Genomic DNA, 8190 nt, shown 5'->3' on the forward strand with positions numbered 1-8190 from the left:
TACTCGGGAGGCTGAGGCAGGAGAATCGCTTGAACCGAGGAGGCAGAGGTTGCGGTTAGCCGAGATCGCACCATTGCACTCCAGCCTGGGCAAAAAGAGCGAAACTCCGTCTCAAAAAAAAAAAAAAAAAGAAATGTTAAAAGGAGTGCTCCCTGGGCGGTGACCCTTAGAAACATTTCTTAGTGTTTTCTCCCCCGGCCCCTTACCTGAGACAGAAAGAAAGGTTAGAGGTGTCTTGAGTTATCTGAGAGACAAGCAGCAGACGGAAGGAGCCGTGCGTGCTCACTTGCCTGCAAAACGTCACAGAGCCCCTGGCTCTGACTGTGCGGCTCTCCAGACAGATGCTTTGAAGACAAAATAGGATGGAGCACATGGTGCCCATGTCTCTTGCCTGAGTCACCACATTCTTTAAAAGATAGGCTGGGCGCGGTGGCTCACGCCTGTAATCCCAGCACTTTGGGAGGCCGAGCCCTCCTGGCTAACACGGTGAAACCCCATCTCTACTAAATATACAAAAAGTTAGCTGGGCGTGGTGGCATGCACCCATAGTCCCAGCTACGTGGGAGGCTGAGGCAGGAGAATGGCGTAAACCCGGGAGTCAGAGCTTGCAGTGAGCCAAGATCGCGCCACTGCACTCCAGCCTGGGTGACAGAGACTCCATCTCAAAACAAAACAAAACCCGGCCGGGCGCGGTGGCTCACGCCTGTAATCCCAGCACTTTGGGAGGCCGAGGCGGGCGGATCACAAGGTCAGGAGATCGAGACCACGGTGAAACCCCGTCTCTACTAAAAATACAAAAAATTAGCCAGGCGCGGTTGTGGGCGCCTGTAGTCCCAGCTACTCGGGAGGCTGAGGCAGGAGAATGGCGTGAACCCGGGAGGCGGAGCTTGCAGTGAGCCGAGATCGCGCCACCGCACTCCAGCCTGGGCGACAGAGCCAGACTCTGTCTCAAAAAAAAAGAAAAAAAAAAAAAACCCTAAAGAAGAGGCACCTGAGCCGCTTGCTTGAGCCTGCTCCCACACTGAAGTGTCTTCAGTGAATCTGTGCTTTCCTTGCTTCTCCTGTTTCTTTCTCTTTCATGGCTTGGCTCTTTTGTTACTTTGCACATTTTGTTCAATTCTTTGTTCAACATGCCAAGAACCTGGACAACTCTATCAGGTAACAGAAGGTGGCTGGGAGCCTGCGGGAACGTTGTTCCCTGAGACAAAGTAGCTGGCGATTCTCTCCAGAATGCGGTGACACAGCCAGACAGGAACTGCTGCCGCTGCCGTGGCCACAGGTCTTGCTTGTGCACCAGTGGCAAGATGAAGATGGTCTAATCCAAACTTATCACCAGCACAGCCATGCACGCCACAAAGCAGACACCGCTGAGGGGAGCGCTGATGGCCGTGGCCGGCAGTGTGTCGCGCACAAGGATCAGGGAGACTGGGTAGCGCAAGAGGAGGGTGATCTTGAAGGAGAACCTCTCGCCACTGTCGGGGGCCAGGTGGGAGCCCATGATGTCCATGACGGTGAGGAAGACGAGGGGCAGCAGCAGGCCGACCACACAGAGGACGGCCACCGGCGATGACCACGCAGGACCTCACTCCTACACAGCAGGCACTGACTCCACGATGAACTCCGGGAAGCAGGGCGGCACCCCAGCAGCTCCCATGCTCCCCGGTTCGTAAAGACGCTCCTGTCAAACTTCCCCTTTTCTGGCAAGCGCCACAGGGAGATGCTGATTTCACGGACGATGTGGGGCGGCTGCTGAAGGTCAGCGAGCAGCTCGGACATCGAAGGGGAAGTTACAGACGTCAAGGCTACAGGCGGCCACTACCTGGAGGGGCTTGTAGTTCCGGACCTCACCTTGATACCGGATGTACATGTACGGGGTATTTGGAGACTTCCCCACGTCCACAGACTCATTGATGAGAGTGTCTGGGACCCACATCCGTGAGGATGGAAAACTTGGTGATGTCCAAGTCATCAGGATTCCACTGGAGAAACTCACCAGTCCAGCACTGCCAGGGCCAGATTCTGGGTCAGTGGCCGGTACCTGCTTTTTCTCATCCCTGCTGAGGATGGTGTAGACCACGGGTGTCCAGTCTTTTGGCTTCCCTGGCCCACATTGGAAGAAGTGTCTTGAGCCACCTATAGAATACACTAACATTAATAATACTAATGGACTAAAAAAAAAATCACAGTAAAATCTCATAAATGTTTTAATAAAGTTTATGAATTTGTGTTGGGCCACATTCGAAGCTGTCTTGCACTGCAGGTTGGACAAGCTTGGCGTAGGCAGTGACGTCAGTGATACGGCGTTGGCTTCCTCCAGTCCCGCACCGGCCACCCGCCCGTCGTAATTGGCCAGAAGGTCATCTGACAGCCTCAGTAGAGCCGGCCTTGTGGTGTTTTGGCCCTGCCGGCCGCCCTTTGCCTGGAATTCTGGTGGAGGGAGGGGTCTCTGAATAGCTTTGATCCTGGTTGAATCTGAGAATGCAAAACTCGGGAGCACCAAGGGCCAACTGCAGTTACTTACCCTTCCCCAAGCACTGCGGATTTTTCTCCACCCTTCTGTGCTAGAACCTGGTGGGGCTTCAGCAGGTAAAATGTATGGAAGGAAGCGTGCCCTTCTACAAGGCTGGGCCCCCAGAGGGTTTTAACCCTCAGGCTAGCCAGGGGCAGCCTCCAGCAACTTGTCAGTTATGGTTTAAAAGTTCCCACCAGATAGGCCGGGCGCGGTGGCTCAAGCCTGTAATCCCAGCACTTTGGGAGGCCGAGACGGGCGGATCATGAGGTCAGGAGATCGAGACCATCCTGGTTAACATGGTGAAACTCCGTCTCTACTAAAAAATACAAAAAACTAGCCGGGCGAGGTGGCGGATGCCTGTAGTCCCAGCTACTCGGGAGGCTGAGGCAGGAGAATGGCGTAAACCCGGGAGGCGGAGCTTGCAGTGAGCTGAGATCCGGCCACTGCACTCCAGCCTGGGTGACAGAGCAAGACTCCGTCTCAAAAAAAAAAAAAAGTTCCCACCAGTTCCGGGCTCCAGAGGGGTGTCGCCCACCGCAGATCTGGGCTGTGACTCTGCTCACCTGTCTCCCCAGATCTAAAGGGTGGCATGTGTCATGTGACCTCAGTGCTCTAACGGATCTAAGAAAAGTCCTTGATTTTAAGTTATTTTTTTCTTGCTGTCAGGCCAGTAGTAAGAAATTCCGGCCAGGCACGGTGGCTCATGCCTGTAATCCCAGAACTTTGGGAGGCTGAGGTGGGCGGATCACCTGAGGTCAGGAGTTGGAGACCAGCCTGACCAACATGGTGAAACCCTGTCTCTACTAAAAATACAAAATTAGCCAGATGTAGTGGCACGTGCCTGTAATCACAGCTACTTAGGAGGCTAAAGCAGGAGAATCACTTGAACCTGGGAGGTGGAGGTTGAGTTTGCTGCGGCTGCCATAAGAAAGTACCACTGCTGAGTGGTTTAAACAACAGAAATGCATTTTCTGACGGTTCTGGAGGCCAGAGTATAACATAAAGGCATCAGCAAGGTTGGTGCCTTCTGAGGGCTGTGAGTGAAAATCTGTTCTAGGACTCTGTCCTTGGCTTGTAGATTTTTCCCATGTCTTCACATTTTGTTTTTTTACCTTTTTTTTTTTTTTTTTTTTTTTTTTTTTTGAGATGGAGTTTCGCTCTGTCGCCCAGGCTCGAGTGCAGTGGCATGATCTTGGCGCACTGAAACCTCTGCCTCCCGGGTTCAAGCGATTCTCCTGCCCCAGCCTGCTGAGCGGCTGGGATTGAAAGCGTGCGCCGCGACGCCCGGCTGATTTATGTATTTTTAGTGGAGACAGGGTTTTCAGCATGTTGGCCAGGCGGGTCTCCAACTCCTGACCTCAGGTGATCTGCCCGCCTCTGCCTCCCAAAATGCTGGGATTACAGGTGTGAGTCACTGCACCTGGCCCACATTTTCTTCCTTTTGATAAGGACACCAGTCGTGCTGGATGACGGTCCATCCTAATGACCTCACTTTAAGTGATTACAACGGCAGAGACCCTATTTCCAGATAAGGCCACACTCGGAGGTGCTGGAGGTTAGGACTTCAACATACGCATTTGGAGGGAAGACATAATTCAGCCGTAAGAGCCACTCACATGCAATGTTCCTCGGAGCCAAAGTGACGCTGATGGGAGAAAGGCCCAACTAGACTCCTCCTAGGCCAGGTGGCAGCACCCCAGTGAAGTAGGGGCACCCAGCCCAGGGTGCTGCTCTGACGGTGTTTGGCCACAGGGCTCACAGGCTGGTCTGGCAGAGGCGCTCACCTGTTATGGACTGAGTGTCTGTGTCCCCCTAAAATTCATATGTTGAAGGCCTAACCCCAGTGTGATGGTGGCATTTGGAGGTGGGGCCTTTGGGAGGGGACTGGTTTAACAGAAGTCAGAGGGTGGAGCCCCCCGGGATGGGATTCATGTCCTTATAAGAAGAGGAGAGGCGGCCGGGCGCGGTGGCTCACGCCTGTAATCCCAGCACTTTGGGAGGCCGAGACGGGCGGATCACGAGGTCAGGAGATCGAGACCATCCTGGCTAACACGGTGAAACCCCGTCTCTACTAAAAAATATAAAAAACTAGCCGGGCGAGGTGGCGGGCGCCTGTAGTCCCAGCTACTCGGGAGGCTGAGGCAGGAGAATGGCGTGAACCCGGGAGGCGGAGCTTGCAGTGAGCTGAGATCCGGCCACTGCACTCCAGCCTGGGTGACAGAGCGAGACTCCGTCTCAAAAAAAAAAAAAAAAAAAAAAAAAAAGAAGAGGAGAGGCCAGTGCGGTGGCTCACGCCTGTAATTACACTCAGCACTTTGGGAGGCTGAGGTGGGCAGATCACCTGAGGTCAGGAGTTCGAGACCAGCCTGGCCAATATGGTGAAACTGTCTCTACTAAAAATACTAAAATTAGCCAGGCGTGGTGGTGGATGCCTGTAGTACCAGCTACTCAAGAGGCTGAGGCAGGAGAATCGCTTGAACCCGGGAGGTAGAGGTTGCAGTGAGATGAGATTGCACCACTGCACTCCAGCCTGGGCAGAAGAAGAGGAGAGACAAGCACCCTCACCCCGGGACACACGAAGAAGAGGTTCTGTGAAGACAGCGCTGGAAGGCAGCATCTGTGGACCGGGAAGAGGCCCTCACCAGTGACCGAATCGGCTGGCACCTGAACTTGGATTTTCCGCCTCCAGAACAGCAAGAAACACTTTCTGTTGGCTTAAAGCCACTCAGGCTATGACATTTTCTTAAAGCATCCCCAGCTAACTAAGACAGTACTCAGGGTCGGGCGCAGTGGCTCACACCTGTAATCCCAGAACTTTCAGAGGCCGAGGCAGGTGGCTCACCTGAGGTCGGGAGTTCGAGACCAGCCTGGCCAACATGGAGAAACCCCATCTCTACCAAAAATACAAAAAAAAAAAAAAAAATTAGCCAGGTGTGGTGGCGCATGCCTATAATCCCGACTACTCAGGAGGTTGAGGCAGGAGAATCACTTGAACCCAGGAGGCAGAAGTTGCGGTGAGCCAAGATGGCGCCATTGCACTCCAGCCTCTGCGCAACAACAGCGAAACTCCGTCTCAAAAAAAAAAAAAAAAAAAGAGAAGACACCGCTCAAACTTCTGGCCAAAAGCAAATCCTGAATGACTTTTAACATCCTTTATGGTAATTAAGGAACCCTGTGGTGCTGGGAAGCAGTCGCTCAAACATCCTCTGGGCGTGGTCTCCTGGCGAGGGGATTTCATTCGCTGCCAGGGTGTGAACGGCCATTTATTTACACAGTTATACCTGAGACGAGTGGGGACAGGGCTGGCTCAGTTCACCCCCCACTAGAGCATTCTCTCCAGTGTATGCCTTGCACGGATCACACACCCCACCCCACTACCTGGCTTGACACCAAACTCGCTAACCCTGAGACTTTGGTCGTTCAAAGAAAACAGCCATTTATATTGCTCTTCTGTGCTCTTGTAATATTTAACTAGGCCTTTTACTTAAACAATTTCAGGAACTGGCTTTAAAAGATCCAGAATATCAACCAAGGTTGTAGAGGGTCCCCACCTTGGGAAGGAATGCTGAGCCACAGATTTACCGCCTTGCCGCCCCAGTCAGACAGCCAGCTGGCCTGTGACTCAAAATAACCATTGCAACCAGACGTGCTGACCAGCCTGTCCCAGCCCTCGGAGGCCTTCCCTAGCCCAGCCTGCACACCCTACCCTGATATCAGTTTCCACCCTTTGCCTGACAAAAAGTTCCAACCAGTTCCTTTCTAGGACTCAGTCAGGGATTCTTTCTCTCCCTTGAGCTGCCTCCCTTATGCCTGGACATAAGCTCCAATGAAGCCTTTGGCCCCCTGTCAATTTTCATTGCATTGAGAGCCCAGGAACTCATGGTTGGTAACATATCCATTCCTGTGTCCAAACGGAAAGCTTTCTATTTTGTTTTGCATTTTATTTTATTTTATTTTATTATTATTATTTTTTTGAGACGGAGTCTCGCTCTGTCGCCCAGGCTGGAGTGCAGTGGCGCAATCTCGGCTCACTGCAAGCTCCGCCTCCCGGGTTCACGCCATTCTCCTGCCTCAGACTCCCGAGTAGCTGGGACTACAGGCGCCCGCCACCTCCCCCGGCTAGTTTTTTGTATTTTTTAGTAGAGACGGGGTTTCACCGTGTTAGCCACAATGGTCTCGATCTCCTGACCTCGTGATCCGCCCGTCTCGGCCTCCCAAAGTGCTGGGATTACAGGCTTGAGCCACCGCGCCCGGCCTTATTTTATTTTATTTTATTTTTTATTTTTTTTTTTTTTTTTGAGACGGAGTCTCGCTTTGTCGCCCAGGCTGGAGTGCAGTGGCCGGATCTCAGCTCACTGCAAGCTCCGCCTCCCAGGTTTACGCCATTCTCCTGCCTCAGCCTCCCGAGTAGCTGGGACTACAGGCGCCCACCACCTCGCCCGGCTAGTTTTTTGTATTTTTAGTAGAGACGGGGTTTCACCATATTAGCCAGGATGGTCTCGATCTCCTGACCTCGTGATCCGCCCGTCTCGGCCTCCCAAAGTGCTGGGATTACAGGCTTGAGCCACCGCACCCGGCCTAGTTTTTTGTATTTTTTAGTAGAGACGGGGTTTCACCGTGTTAGCCACAATGGTCTCGATCTCCTGACCTCGTGATCCGCCCGTCTCGGCCTCCCAAAGTGCTGGGATTACAGGCTTGAGCCACGGCGCCCAGCCTTATTTTATTTTTTGAGACAGGGTCTTGCTCTTGTCACCCAGGCTGGAGTACAGTGGCGCAGTTATGGCTCACTGCAACCTCAGTCTCCTGGGCTGAAGGGATTCTCCTGCATCAGCCTCCCAAGTAGCTGGAACCATAGGCCCGTGCCACCACGCCTGGCTAATTTTTTTTTTTTCCAGCAGAGATGGGGTGTCACTATATTGCCCAGGCTGGTCTTAAATTACTGGGCTCAAGCAATCCTTCTGCCTCAGCCTCCCAAAGTTCTAGGATTGCAGCCATGAACTACTATCACTGGCTGAAGGCAAACTTTTTTATTTATTTTATTTTATTTTATTTTTATTTTTATTTTTTTAGAGATGGAGTCTCACCCTGTTGCCCAGGCTAGAGTGCAATGGTACGATCTCAGCTCACTGCAACCTCTGCCTCCCTGGTTCAACCAATTCTCCTGCCTCAGCCTCCCAAGTAGGTGGGATTACAGGCACACACCACCACACCCAGCTAATTTTTTGTATCTTTAGTAGAGATGGGGTTTCACCATGTTGGCCAGGCTGGTCTCAAACTCCTTACCTCGTGCTCTGCACACCTCAGCCTCCCAAAGTGCTGGGATTATAGGCATGAGCCACCATGCCAGGCAAAAGCTAGTTTTTAAAAAAAGTATTGATCACATGACATGTGGTCAACATAACCATGGGTCATGTAAAATAAAAATAAAATTCTGAGGCCCCCCAGCCATCTGAACGGACTTCCTCCTCAGCCAAGGAACTCTGAAAATTTAACCTGAGAGACTGGTTCAGGCCATGATGGGAAGTGGGGATGGGATGTGCCTTATTCTACCTCTCCAGCATTAACATCAATGCAGACTTTAAGTGTGATAAGAAACATGTGACAACCCATTCTCTCTGAAGTCTGCTACCTGAAGACTTTCTTTGCAAATAAGAGCTTCAGTCTCTACAATCCTTGAT

This window comes from Macaca nemestrina, chromosome 4 (genome assembly GCF_043159975.1).
Source record: "Macaca nemestrina isolate mMacNem1 chromosome 4, mMacNem.hap1, whole genome shotgun sequence".
Classification (NCBI taxonomy): Eukaryota; Metazoa; Chordata; class Mammalia; order Primates; family Cercopithecidae; genus Macaca; species Macaca nemestrina.